Raw genomic sequence first — 15,425 nt, forward strand, 5'->3', positions numbered from 1 at the left:
AAGCAATAAAAACTCAAATTGAGTGTCACGCCCAAAACAAAAGACTTTTGCACACACTTCAACATGTATTTAGTTGAGGATGTCCTCCTCAAGCCTAAATGAGCATTAATTTGACTACACAACTCATTCCTATAAAGATACATTCAAACTCAAAAAACGTGCTCAGCTCGGCAAAAACTGCATTTAAAGCAATAAAAACTCAAATTGAGTGTCACGCCTAAACCAAAGGACTGATGCACACACTTCAACATGTATTTTGTTCAGGATGGCCTCCTGAAGCCTAAATGAGCATTAATTTGACTACACAACTCATTCCTATGAAGATACATTCAAAGTCAGAAAGCGCGCTCAGGTCGGGCTGAAAATGCATTCAAAGCAATAAAAACTCAAATTTAGTGTCACACCTAAACCAAAGGACTTCTGCACACACTTCAACATGTATTTTGTTCAGGATGACCTCCTGAAGCCTAAATGAGCATTAATTTGACCATACAACTCATTCCTATGAAGATACATTCAAACTCACAAAACGTGCTCAGCTCGGCCTGAAAATGCATTTAAAGCAATAAAAACTCAAATTGACTGTCACGCCCAAACCAAAGGACTTATGCACACACTTCAACATGTATTTAGTTCAGGATGTCCTCCTGAAGCCTAAATGAGCAGTAATTTGACCACACAACTCATTCCTATGAAGATACATTTAACTCAAAAAACGTGCTCAGCTTGGGCAGAAAATGCATTTAAAGCAAAAAAAAAACTCAAATTGAGTGTCACGCCTAAACCAAAGGACTTATGCACACACTTGAACATGTATTTAGTTCAGGATGTCCTCCTGAAGCCGAAATAAGCATTAATTTGACCACACAACTCTTTCCTATGAAGATACATTCAAACTCAGAAAACGTGCTCAGCTCGTGTTGAAAATGCATTTAAAGCAATAAAAACTCAAATTGAGTGTCACGCCTAAACCATAGGACTTATGCACGCACTTCAACATGTACTGAGTTCAGATGTCCTCCTGAAGCCTAAATGAGCATTGTTTAGATCACACAACTCATTCCTATGAAGATACATTCAAACTCACAAAACGTGCTCAGCTCGGGCTGAAAATGCATTTAAAGCAATAAAAACTCAAATTGAGTGTCACGCCTAAACCAAAGGACTTATGCACACACTTCAACATGTATTTAGTTCAGGATGTCCTCCTGAAGCCTAAATGAGCAGTAATTTGACCACACAACTCATTCCTATGAAGATACATTCAAACTCACAAAACGTGCTCAGCTCGGCCTGAAAATGCATTTAAAGCAATAAAAACTCAAATTGACTGTCACGCCCAAACCAAAGGACTTATGCACACACTTCAACATGTATTTAGTTCAGGATGTCCTCCTGAAGCCTAAATGAGCAGTAATTTGACCACACAACTCATTCCTATGAAGATACATTCAAACTCACAAAACGTGCTCAGCTCGGGCTGAAAATGCATTTAAAGCAATACAAACTCAAATTGAGTGTCACACCTAAACCAAAGGACTTATGCACACACTTCAACATGTATTTAGTTCAGGATGTCCTCCTGAAGCCTAAATGAGCAGTAATTTGACCACACAACTCATTCCTATGAAGATACATTTAACTCAAAAAACGTGCTCAGCTCGGGCTGAAAATGCATTTAAAGCAATAAAAACTCAAATTGAGTGTCACGCCTAAACCAAAGGACTTATGCACACACTTCAACATGTATTTAGTTCAGGATGTCCTCCTGAAGCCTAAATGAGCAGTAATTTGACCACACAACTCATTCCTATGAAGATACATTCAAACTCACAAAACGTGCTCAGCTCGGCCTGAAAATGCATTTAAAGCAATAAAAACTCAAATTGACTGTCACGCCCAAACCAAAGGACTTATGCACACACTTCAACATGTATTTAGTTCAGGATGTCCTCCTGAAGCCTAAATGAGCAGTAATTTGACCACACAACTCATTCCTATGAAGATACATTCAAACTCACAAAACGTGCTCAGCTCGGGCTGAAAATGCATTTAAAGCAATACAAACTCAAATTGAGTGTCACACCTAAACCAAAGGACTTATGCACACACTTCAACATGTATTTAGTTCAGGATGTCCTCCTGAAGCCTAAATGAGCAGTAATTTGACCACACAACTCATTCCTATGAAGATACATTTAACTCAAAAAACGTGCTCAGCTCGGGCTGAAAATGCATTTAAAGCAATAAAAACTCAAATTGAGTGTCACGCCTAAACCAAAGGACTTATGCACACACTTCAACATGTATTTAGTTCAGGATGTCCTCCTGAAGCCTAAATGAGCAGTAATTTGACCACACAACTCATTCCTATGAAGATACATTCAAACTCACAAAACGTGCTCAGCTCGGCCTGAAAATGCATTTAAAGCAATAAAAACTCAAATTGACTGTCACGCCCAAACCAAAGGACTTATGCACACACTTCAACATGTATTTAGTTCAGGATGTCCTCCTGAAGCCTAAATGAGCAGTAATTTGACCACACAACTCATTCCTATGAAGATACATTCAAACTCACAAAACGTGCTCAGCTCGGGCTGAAAATGCATTTAAAGCAATACAAACTCAAATTGAGTGTCACACCTAAACCAAAGGACTTATGCACACACTTCAACATGTATTTAGTTCAGGATGTCCTCCTGAAGCCTAAATGAGCAGTAATTTGACCACACAACTCATTCCTATGAAGATACATTTAACTCAAAAAACGTGCTCAGCTTGGGCAGAAAATGCATTTAAAGCAAAAAAAAAAACTCAAATTGAGTGTCACGCCCAAAACAAAGGACTTTTGCACACACTTCAACATGTATTTAGTTGAGGATGTCCTCCTCAAGCCTAAATGAGCATTAATTTGACTACACAACTCATTCCTATAAAGATACATTCAAACTCAAAAAACGTGCTCAGCTCGGCAAAAACTGCATTTAAAGCAATAAAAACTCAAATTGAGTGTCACGCCTAAACCAAAGGACTGATGCACACACTTCAACATGTATTTTGTTCAGGATGGCCTCCTGAAGCCTAAATGAGCATTAATTTGACTACACAACTCATTCCTATGAAGATACATTCAAAGTCAGAAAGCGCGCTCAGGTCGGGCTGAAAATGCATTCAAAGCAATAAAAACTCAAATTTAGTGTCACACCTAAACCAAAGGACTTCTGCACACACTTCAACATGTATTTTGTTCAGGATGACCTCCTGAAGCCTAAATGAGCATTAATTTGACCATACAACTCATTCCTATGAAGATACATTCAAACTCACAAAACGTGCTCAGCTCGGCCTGAAAATGCATTTAAAGCAATAAAAACTCAAATTGACTGTCACGCCCAAACCAAAGGACTTATGCACACACTTCAACATGTACTGAGTTCAGGATGTCCTCCTGAAGCCTAAATGAGCATTGTTTTGATCACACAACTCATTCCTATGAAGATACATTCAAACTCAGAAAACGTGCTCAGCTCGTGTTGAAAATGCATTTAAAGCAATAAAAACTCAAATTGAGTGTCACACCTAAACCAAAGGACCTATGCACACACTTTAACATGTATTTTGTTCAGGATGACCTCCTGAAGCCTATATGAGCATTAATTTTACCACAAAACTCATTCCTATGAAGATACATTCAAAGTCACAAAACGTGCTCAGCTCGGCCTGAAAATGCATTTAAAGCAATAAAAACTCAAATTGAGTGTCACGCCCAAAACAAAAGACTTTTGCACACACTTCAACATGTATTTAGTTGAGGATGTCCTCCTCAAGCCTAAATGAGCATTAATTTGACTACACAACTCATTCCTATAAAGATACATTCAAACTCAAAAAACGTGCTCAGCTCGGCAAAAACTGCATTTAAAGCAATAAAAACTCAAATTGAGTGTCACGCCTAAACCAAAGGACTGATGCACACACTTCAACATGTATTTTGTTCAGGATGGCCTCCTGAAGCCTAAATGAGCATTAATTTGACTACACAACTCATTCCTATGAAGATACATTCAAAGTCAGAAAGCGCGCTCAGGTCGGGCTGAAAATGCATTCAAAGCAATAAAAACTCAAATTTAGTGTCACACCTAAACCAAAGGACTTCTGCACACACTTCAACATGTATTTTGTTCAGGATGACCTCCTGAAGCCTAAATGAGCATTAATTTGACCATACAACTCATTCCTATGAAGATACATTCAAACTCACAAAACGTGCTCAGCTCGGCCTGAAAATGCATTTAAAGCAATAAAAACTCAAATTGACTGTCACGCCCAAACCAAAGGACTTATGCACACACTTCAACATGTATTTAGTTCAGGATGTCCTCCTGAAGCCTAAATGAGCAGTAATTTGACCACACAACTCATTCCTATGAAGATACATTTAACTCAAAAAACGTGCTCAGCTTGGGCAGAAAATGCATTTAAAGCAAAAAAAAAACTCAAATTGAGTGTCACGCCTAAACCAAAGGACTTATGCACACACTTGAACATGTATTTAGTTCAGGATGTCCTCCTGAAGCCGAAATAAGCATTAATTTGACCACACAACTCTTTCCTATGAAGATACATTCAAACTCAGAAAACGTGCTCAGCTCGTGTTGAAAATGCATTTAAAGCAATAAAAACTCAAATTGAGTGTCACGCCTAAACCATAGGACTTATGCACGCACTTCAACATGTACTGAGTTCAGATGTCCTCCTGAAGCCTAAATGAGCATTGTTTAGATCACACAACTCATTCCTATGAAGATACATTCAAACTCACAAAACGTGCTCAGCTCGGGCTGAAAATGCATTTAAAGCAATAAAAACTCAAATTGAGTGTCACGCCTAAACCAAAGGACTTATGCACACACTTCAACATGTATTTAGTTCAGGATGTCCTCCTGAAGCCTAAATGAGCAGTAATTTGACCACACAACTCATTCCTATGAAGATACATTCAAACTCACAAAACGTGCTCAGCTCGGCCTGAAAATGCATTTAAAGCAATAAAAACTCAAATTGACTGTCACGCCCAAACCAAAGGACTTATGCACACACTTCAACATGTATTTAGTTCAGGATGTCCTCCTGAAGCCTAAATGAGCAGTAATTTGACCACACAACTCATTCCTATGAAGATACATTCAAACTCACAAAACGTGCTCAGCTCGGGCTGAAAATGCATTTAAAGCAATACAAACTCAAATTGAGTGTCACACCTAAACCAAAGGACTTATGCACACACTTCAACATGTATTTAGTTCAGGATGTCCTCCTGAAGCCTAAATGAGCAGTAATTTGACCACACAACTCATTCCTATGAAGATACATTTAACTCAAAAAACGTGCTCAGCTCGGGCTGAAAATGCATTTAAAGCAATAAAAACTCAAATTGAGTGTCACGCCTAAACCAAAGGACTTATGCACACACTTCAACATGTATTTAGTTCAGGATGTCCTCCTGAAGCCTAAATGAGCAGTAATTTGACCACACAACTCATTCCTATGAAGATACATTCAAACTCACAAAACGTGCTCAGCTCGGCCTGAAAATGCATTTAAAGCAATAAAAACTCAAATTGACTGTCACGCCCAAACCAAAGGACTTATGCACACACTTCAACATGTATTTAGTTCAGGATGTCCTCCTGAAGCCTAAATGAGCAGTAATTTGACCACACAACTCATTCCTATGAAGATACATTCAAACTCACAAAACATGCTCAGCTCGGGCTGAAAATGCATTTAAAGCAATACAAACTCAAATTGAGTGTCACACCTAAACCAAAGGACTTATGCACACACTTCAACATGTATTTAGTTCAGGATGTCCTCCTGAAGCCTAAATGAGCAGTAATTTGACCACACAACTCATTCCTATGAAGATACATTTAACTCAAAAAACGTGCTCAGCTCGGGCTGAAAATGCATTTAAAGCAATAAAAACTCAAATTGAGTGTCACGCCTAAACCAAAGGACTTATGCACACACTTCAACATGTATTTAGTTCAGGATGTCCTCCTGAAGCCTAAATGAGCAGTAATTTGACCACACAACTCATTCCTATGAAGATACATTCAAACTCACAAAACGTGCTCAGCTCGGCCTGAAAATGCATTTAAAGCAATAAAAACTCAAATTGACTGTCACGCCCAAACCAAAGGACTTATGCACACACTTCAACATGTATTTAGTTCAGGATGTCCTCCTGAAGCCTAAATGAGCAGTAATTTGACCACACAACTCATTCCTATGAAGATACATTCAAACTCACAAAACGTGCTCAGCTCGGGCTGAAAATGCATTTAAAGCAATACAAACTCAAATTGAGTGTCACACCTAAACCAAAGGACTTATGCACACACTTCAACATGTATTTAGTTCAGGATGTCCTCCTGAAGCCTAAATGAGCAGTAATTTGACCACACAACTCATTCCTATGAAGATACATTTAACTCAAAAAACGTGCTCAGCTTGGGCAGAAAATGCATTTAAAGCAAAAAAAAAAACTCAAATTGAGTTTCACGCCTAAACCAAAGGACTTATGCACACACTTGAACATGTATTTAGTTCAGGATGTCCTCCTGAAGCCGAAATAAGCATTAATTTGACCACACAACTCATTCCTATGAAGATACATTCAAACTCAGAAAACGTGCTCAGCTCGTGTTGAAAATGCATTTAAAGCAATAAAAACTCAAATTGAGTGTCACACCTAAACCAAAGGACCTATGCACACACTTTAACATGTATTTTGTTCAGGATGACCTCCTGAAGCCTATATGAGCATTAATTTTACCACAAAACTCATTCCTATGAAGATACATTCAAAGTCACAAAACGTGCTCAGCTCGGCCTGAAAATGCATTTAAAGCAATAAAAACTCAAATTGAGTGTCACGCCCAAAACAAAAGACTTTTGCACACACTTCAACATGTATTTAGTTGAGGATGTCCTCCTCAAGCCTAAATGAGCATTAATTTGACTACACAACTCATTCCTATAAAGATACATTCAAACTCAAAAAACGTGCTCAGCTCGGCAAAAACTGCATTTAAAGCAATAAAAACTCAAATTGAGTGTCACGCCTAAACCAAAGGACTGATGCACACACTTCAACATGTATTTTGTTCAGGATGGCCTCCTGAAGCCTAAATGAGCATTAATTTGACTACACAACTCATTCCTATGAAGATACATTCAAAGTCAGAAAGCGCGCTCAGGTCGGGCTGAAAATGCATTCAAAGCAATAAAAACTCAAATTTAGTGTCACACCTAAACCAAAGGACTTCTGCACACACTTCAACATGTATTTTGTTCAGGATGACCTCCTGAAGCCTAAATGAGCATTAATTTGACCATACAACTCATTCCTATGAAGATACATTCAAACTCACAAAACGTGCTCAGCTCGGCCTGAAAATGCATTTAAAGCAATAAAAACTCAAATTGACTGTCACGCCCAAACCAAAGGACTTATGCACACACTTCAACATGTATTTAGTTCAGGATGTCCTCCTGAAGCCTAAATGAGCAGTAATTTGACCACACAACTCATTCCTATGAAGATACATTTAACTCAAAAAACGTGCTCAGCTTGGGCAGAAAATGCATTTAAAGCAAAAAAAAAAAACTCAAATTGAGTGTCACGCCTAAACCAAAGGACTTATGCACACACTTGAACATGTATTTAGTTCAGGATGTCCTCCTGAAGCCGAAATAAGCATTAATTTGACCACACAACTCTTTCCTATGAAGATACATTCAAACTCAGAAAACGTGCTCAGCTCGTGTTGAAAATGCATTTAAAGCAATAAAAACTCAAATTGAGTGTCACGCCTAAACCATAGGACTTATGCACGCACTTCAACATGTACTGAGTTCAGATGTCCTCCTGAAGCCTAAATGAGCATTGTTTAGATCACACAACTCATTCCTATGAAGATACATTCAAACTCACAAAACGTGCTCAGCTCGGGCTGAAAATGCATTTAAAGCAATAAAAACTCAAATTGAGTGTCACGCCTAAACCAAAGGACTTATGCACACACTTCAACATGTATTTAGTTCAGGATGTCCTCCTGAAGCCTAAATGAGCAGTAATTTGACCACACAACTCATTCCTATGAAGATACATTCAAACTCACAAAACGTGCTCAGCTCGGCCTGAAAATGCATTTAAAGCAATAAAAACTCAAATTGACTGTCACGCCCAAACCAAAGGACTTATGCACACACTTCAACATGTATTTAGTTCAGGATGTCCTCCTGAAGCCTAAATGAGCAGTAATTTGACCACACAACTCATTCCTATGAAGATACATTCAAACTCACAAAACGTGCTCAGCTCGGGCTGAAAATGCATTTAAAGCAATACAAACTCAAATTGAGTGTCACACCTAAACCAAAGGACTTATGCACACACTTCAACATGTATTTAGTTCAGGATGTCCTCCTGAAGCCGAAATAAGCATTAATTTGACCACACAACTCATTCCTATGAAGATACATTCAAACTCAGAAAACGTGCTCAGCTCGTGTTGAAAATGCATTTAAAGCAATAAAAACTCAAATTGAGTGTCACACCTAAACCAAAGGACCTATGCACACACTTTAACATGTATTTTGTTCAGGATGACCTCCTGAAGCCTATATGAGCATTAATTTTACCACAAAACTCATTCCTATGAAGATACATTCAAAGTCACAAAACGTGCTCAGCTCGGCCTGAAAATGCATTTAAAGCAATAAAAACTCAAATTGAGTGTCACGCCCAAAACAAAAGACTTTTGCACACACTTCAACATGTATTTAGTTGAGGATGTCCTCCTCAAGCCTAAATGAGCATTAATTTGACTACACAACTCATTCCTATAAAGATACATTCAAACTCAAAAAACGTGCTCAGCTCGGCAAAAACTGCATTTAAAGCAATAAAAACTCAAATTGAGTGTCACGCCTAAACCAAAGGACTGATGCACACACTTCAACATGTATTTTGTTCAGGATGGCCTCCTGAAGCCTAAATGAGCATTAATTTGACTACACAACTCATTCCTATGAAGATACATTCAAAGTCAGAAAGCGCGCTCAGGTCGGGCTGAAAATGCATTCAAAGCAATAAAAACTCAAATTTAGTGTCACACCTAAACCAAAGGACTTCTGCACACACTTCAACATGTATTTTGTTCAGGATGACCTCCTGAAGCCTAAATGAGCATTAATTTGACCATACAACTCATTCCTATGAAGATACATTCAAACTCACAAAACGTGCTCAGCTCGGCCTGAAAATGCATTTAAAGCAATAAAAACTCAAATTGACTGTCACGCCCAAACCAAAGGACTTATGCACACACTTCAACATGTATTTAGTTCAGGATGTCCTCCTGAAGCCTAAATGAGCAGTAATTTGACCACACAACTCATTCCTATGAAGATACATTTAACTCAAAAAACGTGCTCAGCTTGGGCAGAAAATGCATTTAAAGCAAAAAAAAAAACTCAAATTGAGTGTCACGCCTAAACCAAAGGACTTATGCACACACTTGAACATGTATTTAGTTCAGGATGTCCTCCTGAAGCCGAAATAAGCATTAATTTGACCACACAACTCTTTCCTATGAAGATACATTCAAACTCAGAAAACGTGTTCAGCTCGTGTTGAAAATGCATTTAAAGCAATAAAAACTCAAATTGAGTGTCACGCCTAAACCATAGGACTTATGCACGCACTTCAACATGTACTGAGTTCAGATGTCCTCCTGAAGCCTAAATGAGCATTGTTTAGATCACACAACTCATTCCTATGAAGATACATTCAAACTCACAAAACGTGCTCAGCTCGGGCTGAAAATGCATTTAAAGCAATAAAAACTCAAATTGAGTGTCACGCCTAAACCAAAGGACTTATGCACACACTTCAACATGTATTTAGTTCAGGATGTCCTCCTGAAGCCTAAATGAGCAGTAATTTGACCACACAACTCATTCCTATGAAGATACATTCAAACTCACAAAACGTGCTCAGCTCGGCCTGAAAATGCATTTAAAGCAATAAAAACTCAAATTGACTGTCACGCCCAAACCAAAGGACTTATGCACACACTTCAACATGTATTTAGTTCAGGATGTCCTCCTGAAGCCTAAATGAGCAGTAATTTGACCACACAACTCATTCCTATGAAGATACATTCAAACTCACAAAACGTGCTCAGCTCGGGCTGAAAATGCATTTAAAGCAATACAAACTCAAATTGAGTGTCACACCTAAACCAAAGGACTTATGCACACACTTCAACATGTATTTAGTTCAGGATGTCCTCCTGAAGCCTAAATGAGCAGTAATTTGACCACACAACTCATTCCTATGAAGATACATTTAACTCAAAAAACGTGCTCAGCTCGGGCTGAAAATGCATTTAAAGCAATAAAAACTCAAATTGAGTGTCACGCCTAAACCAAAGGACTTATGCACACACTTCAACATGTATTTAGTTCAGGATGTCCTCCTGAAGCCTAAATGAGCAGTAATTTGACCACACAACTCATTCCTATGAAGATACATTCAAACTCACAAAACGTGCTCAGCTCGGCCTGAAAATGCATTTAAAGCAATAAAAACTCAAATTGACTGTCACGCCCAAACCAAAGGACTTATGCACACACTTCAACATGTATTTAGTTCAGGATGTCCTCCTGAAGCCTAAATGAGCAGTAATTTGACCACACAACTCATTCCTATGAAGATACATTCAAACTCACAAAACGTGCTCAGCTCGGGCTGAAAATGCATTTAAAGCAATACAAACTCAAATTGAGTGTCACACCTAAACCAAAGGACTTATGCACACACTTCAACATGTATTTAGTTCAGGATGTCCTCCTGAAGCCTAAATGAGCAGTAATTTGACCACACAACTCATTCCTATGAAGATACATTTAACTCAAAAAACGTGCTCAGCTTGGGCAGAAAATGCATTTAAAGCAAAAAAAAAACTCAAATTGAGTTTCACGCCTAAACCAAAGGACTTATGCACACACTTGAACATGTATTTAGTTCAGGATGTCCTCCTGAAGCCGAAATAAGCATTAATTTGACCACACAACTCATTCCTATGAAGATACATTCAAACTCAGAAAACGTGCTCAGCTCGTGTTGAAAATGCATTTAAAGCAATAAAAACTCAAATTGAGTGTCACACCTAAACCAAAGGACCTATGCACACACTTTAACATGTATTTTGTTCAGGATGACCTCCTGAAGCCTATATGAGCATTAATTTTACCACAAAACTCATTCCTATGAAGATACATTCAAAGTCACAAAACGTGCTCAGCTCGGCCTGAAAATGCATTTAAAGCAATAAAAACTCAAATTGAGTGTCACGCCCAAAACAAAGGACTTTTGCACACACTTCAACATGTATTTAGTTGAGGATGTCCTCCTCAAGCCTAAATGAGCATTAATTTGACTACACAACTCATTCCTATAAAGATACATTCAAACTCAAAAAACGTGCTCAGCTCGGCAAAAACTGCATTTAAAGCAATAAAAACTCAAATTGAGTGTCACGCCTAAACCAAAGGACTGATGCACACACTTCAACATGTATTTTGTTCAGGATGGCCTCCTGAAGCCTAAATGAGCATTAATTTGACTACACAACTCATTCCTATGAAGATACATTCAAAGTCAGAAAGCGCGCTCAGGTCGGGCTGAAAATGCATTCAAAGCAATAAAAACTCAAATTTAGTGTCACACCTAAACCAAAGGACTTCTGCACACACTTCAACATGTATTTTGTTCAGGATGACCTCCTGAAGCCTAAATGAGCATTAATTTGACCATACAACTCATTCCTATGAAGATACATTCAAACTCACAAAACGTGCTCAGCTCGGCCTGAAAATGCATTTAAAGCAATAAAAACTCAAATTGACTGTCACGCCCAAACCAAAGGACTTATGCACACACTTCAACATGTACTGAGTTCAGGATGTCCTCCTGAAGCCTAAATGAGCATTGTTTTGATCACACAACTCATTCCTATGAAGATACATTCAAACTCACAAAACGTGCTCAGCTCGGGCTGAAAATGCATTTAAAGCAATAAAAACTCAAATTTAGTGTCACACCTAAACCAAAGGACTTATGCACACACTTCAACATGTATTTTGTTCAGGATGACCTCCTGAAGCCTATATTCCTATGAAGATACATTCAAACTCACAAAACGTGCTCAGCTCGGGCTGAAAATGCATTTAAAGCAATAAAAACTCAAATTGAGTGTCACGCCTAAACCAAAGGACTTATGCACACACTTGAACATGTATTTAGTTCAGGATGTCCTCCTGAAGCCTAAATAAGCATTAATTTGACCACACAACTCATTCCTATGAAGATACATTTAACTCAAAAAACGTGCTCAGCTTGGGCAGAAAATGCATTTAAAGCAATAAAAACTCAAATTGAGTGTCACACCTAAACCAAAGGACTTATGCACACACTTCAACATGTCTTTTGTTCAGGATGGCCTCCTGAAGCATAAATGAGCATTAATTTGACTACACAACTCATTCCAATGAAGATACATTCAAAGTCACAAAACGTGCTCAGCTCGGCCTGAAAATGCATTTAAAGCAATAAAAACTCAAATTGAGTGTCACGCCCAAAACAAAGGACGTTTGCACACACTTCAACATGTATTTAGTTCAGGATGTCCTCCTGAAGCCTAAATGAGCATTAATTTGACTACACAACTCATTCCTATAAACATACATTCAAACTCAAAAAACGTGCTCAGCTCGGCAAAAAATGCATTTAAAGCAATAAAAACTCAAATTGAGTGTCACGCCTAAACCAAAGGACTGATGCACACACTTCAACATGTATTTTGTTCAGGATGGCCTCCTGAAGCCTAAATGAGCATTAATTTGACTACACAACTCATTCCTATGAAGATACATTCAAAGTCAGAAAGCGCGCTCAGGTCGGGCTGAAAATGCATTCAAAGCAATAAAAACTCAAATTTAGTGTCACACTTAAACCAAAGGACTTCTGCACACACTTCAACATGGATTTTGTTCAGGATGACCTCCTGAAGCCTAAATGAGCATTAATTTGACCATACAACTCATTCCTATGAAGATACATTCAAACTCACAAAACGTGCTCAGCTCGGCCTGAAAATGCATTTAAAGCAATAAAAACTCAAATTGACTGTCACGCCCAAACCAAAGGACTTATGCACACACTTCAACATGTACTGAGTTCAGGATGTCCTCCTGAAGCCTAAATGAGCATTGTTTTGATCACACAACTCATTCCTATGAAGATACATTCAAACTCACAAAACGTGCTCAGCTCGGGCTGAAAATGCATTTAAAGCAATAAAAACTCAAATTTAGTGTCACACCTAAACCAAAGGACTTATGCACACACTTCAACATGTATTTTGTTCAGGATGACCTCCTGAAGCCTATATTCCTATGAAGATACATTCAAACTCACAAAACGTGCTCAGCTCGGGCTGAAAATGCATTTAAAGCAATAAAAACTCAAATTGAGTGTCACGCCTAAACCAAAGGACTTATGCACACACTTGAACATGTATTTAGTTCAGGATGTCCTCCTGAAGCCTAAATAAGCATTAATTTGACCACACAACTCATTCCTATGAAGATACATTTAACTCAAAAAACGTGCTCAGCTTGGGCAGAAAATGCATTTAAAGCAATAAAAACTCAAATTGAGTGTCACACCTAAACCAAAGGACTTATGCACACACTTCAACATGTCTTTTGTTCAGGATGGCCTCCTGAAGCCTAAATGAGCATTAATTTGACTACACAACTCATTCCTATGAAGATACATTCAAAGTCAGAAAGCGCGCTCAGGTCGGGCTGAAAATGCATTCAAAGCAATAAAAACTCAAATTTAGTGTCACACTTAAACCAAAGGACTTCTGCACACACTTCAACATGGATTTTGTTCAGGATGACCTCCTGAAGCCTAAATGAGCATTAATTTGACCATACAACTCATTCCTATGAAGATACATTCAAACTCACAAAACGTGCTCAGCTCGGCAAAAAATGCATTTAAAGCAATAAAAACTCAAATTGAGTGTCACGCCTAAACCAAAGGACTGATGCACACACTTCAACATGTATTTTGTTCAGGATGGCCTCCTGAAGCCTAAATGAGCATTAATTTGACTACACAACTCATTCCTATGAAGATACATTCAAAGTCAGAAAGCGCGCTCAGGTCGGGCTGAAAATGCATTCAAAGCAATAAAAACTCAAATTTAGTGTCACACTTAAACCAAAGGACTTCTGCACACACTTCAACATGGATTTTGTTCAGGATGACCTCCTGAAGCCTAAATGAGCATTAATTTGACCATACAACTCATTCCTATGAAGATACATTCAAACTCACAAAACGTGCTCAGCTCGGCCTGAAAATGCATTTAAAGCAATAAAAACTCAAATTGACTGTCACGCCCAAACCAAAGGACTTATGCACACACTTCAACATGTACTGAGTTCAGGATGTCCTCCTGAAGCCTAAATGAGCATTGTTTTGATCACACAACTCATTCCTATGAAGATACATTCAAACTCACAAAACGTGCTCAGCTCGGGCTGAAAATGCATTTAAAGCAATAAAAACTCAAATTTAGTGTCACACCTAAACCAAAGGACTTATGCACACACTTCAACATGTATTTTGTTCAGGATGACCTCCTGAAGCCTATATTCCTATGAAGATACATTCAAACTCACAAAACGTGCTCAGCTCGGGCTGAAAATGCATTTAAAGCAATAAAAACTCAAATTGAGTGTCACGCCTAAACCAAAGGACTTATGCACACACTTGAACATGTATTTAGTTCAGGATGTCCTCCTGAAGCCTAAATAAGCATTAATTTGACCACACAACTCATTCCTATGAAGATACATTTAACTCAAAAAACGTGCTCAGCTTGGGCAGAAAATGCATTTAAAGCAATAAAAACTCAAATTGAGTGTCACACCTAAACCAAAGGACTTATGCACACACTTCAACATGTCTTTTGTTCAGGATGGCCTCCTGAAGCATAAATGAGCATTAATTTGACTACACAACTCATTCCAATGAAGATACATTCAAAGTCACAAAACGTGCTCAGCTCGGCCTGAAAATGCATTTAAAGCAATAAAAACTCAAATTGAGTGTCACGCCCAAAACAAAGGACGTTTGCACACACTTCAACATGTATTTAGTTCAGGATGTCCTCCTGAAGCCTAAATGAGCATTAATTTGACTACACAACTCATTCCTATAAAGATACATTCAAACTCAAAAAACGTGCTCAGCTCGGCAAAAAATG

The sequence above is a fragment of the Hippocampus guttulatus genome, chromosome 7 (genome assembly GCF_054856545.1).
Source record: "Hippocampus guttulatus isolate MCC_2025c chromosome 7, RoL_Hgut_1.0, whole genome shotgun sequence".
In the NCBI taxonomy this organism is placed as follows: Eukaryota; Metazoa; Chordata; class Actinopteri; order Syngnathiformes; family Syngnathidae; genus Hippocampus; species Hippocampus guttulatus.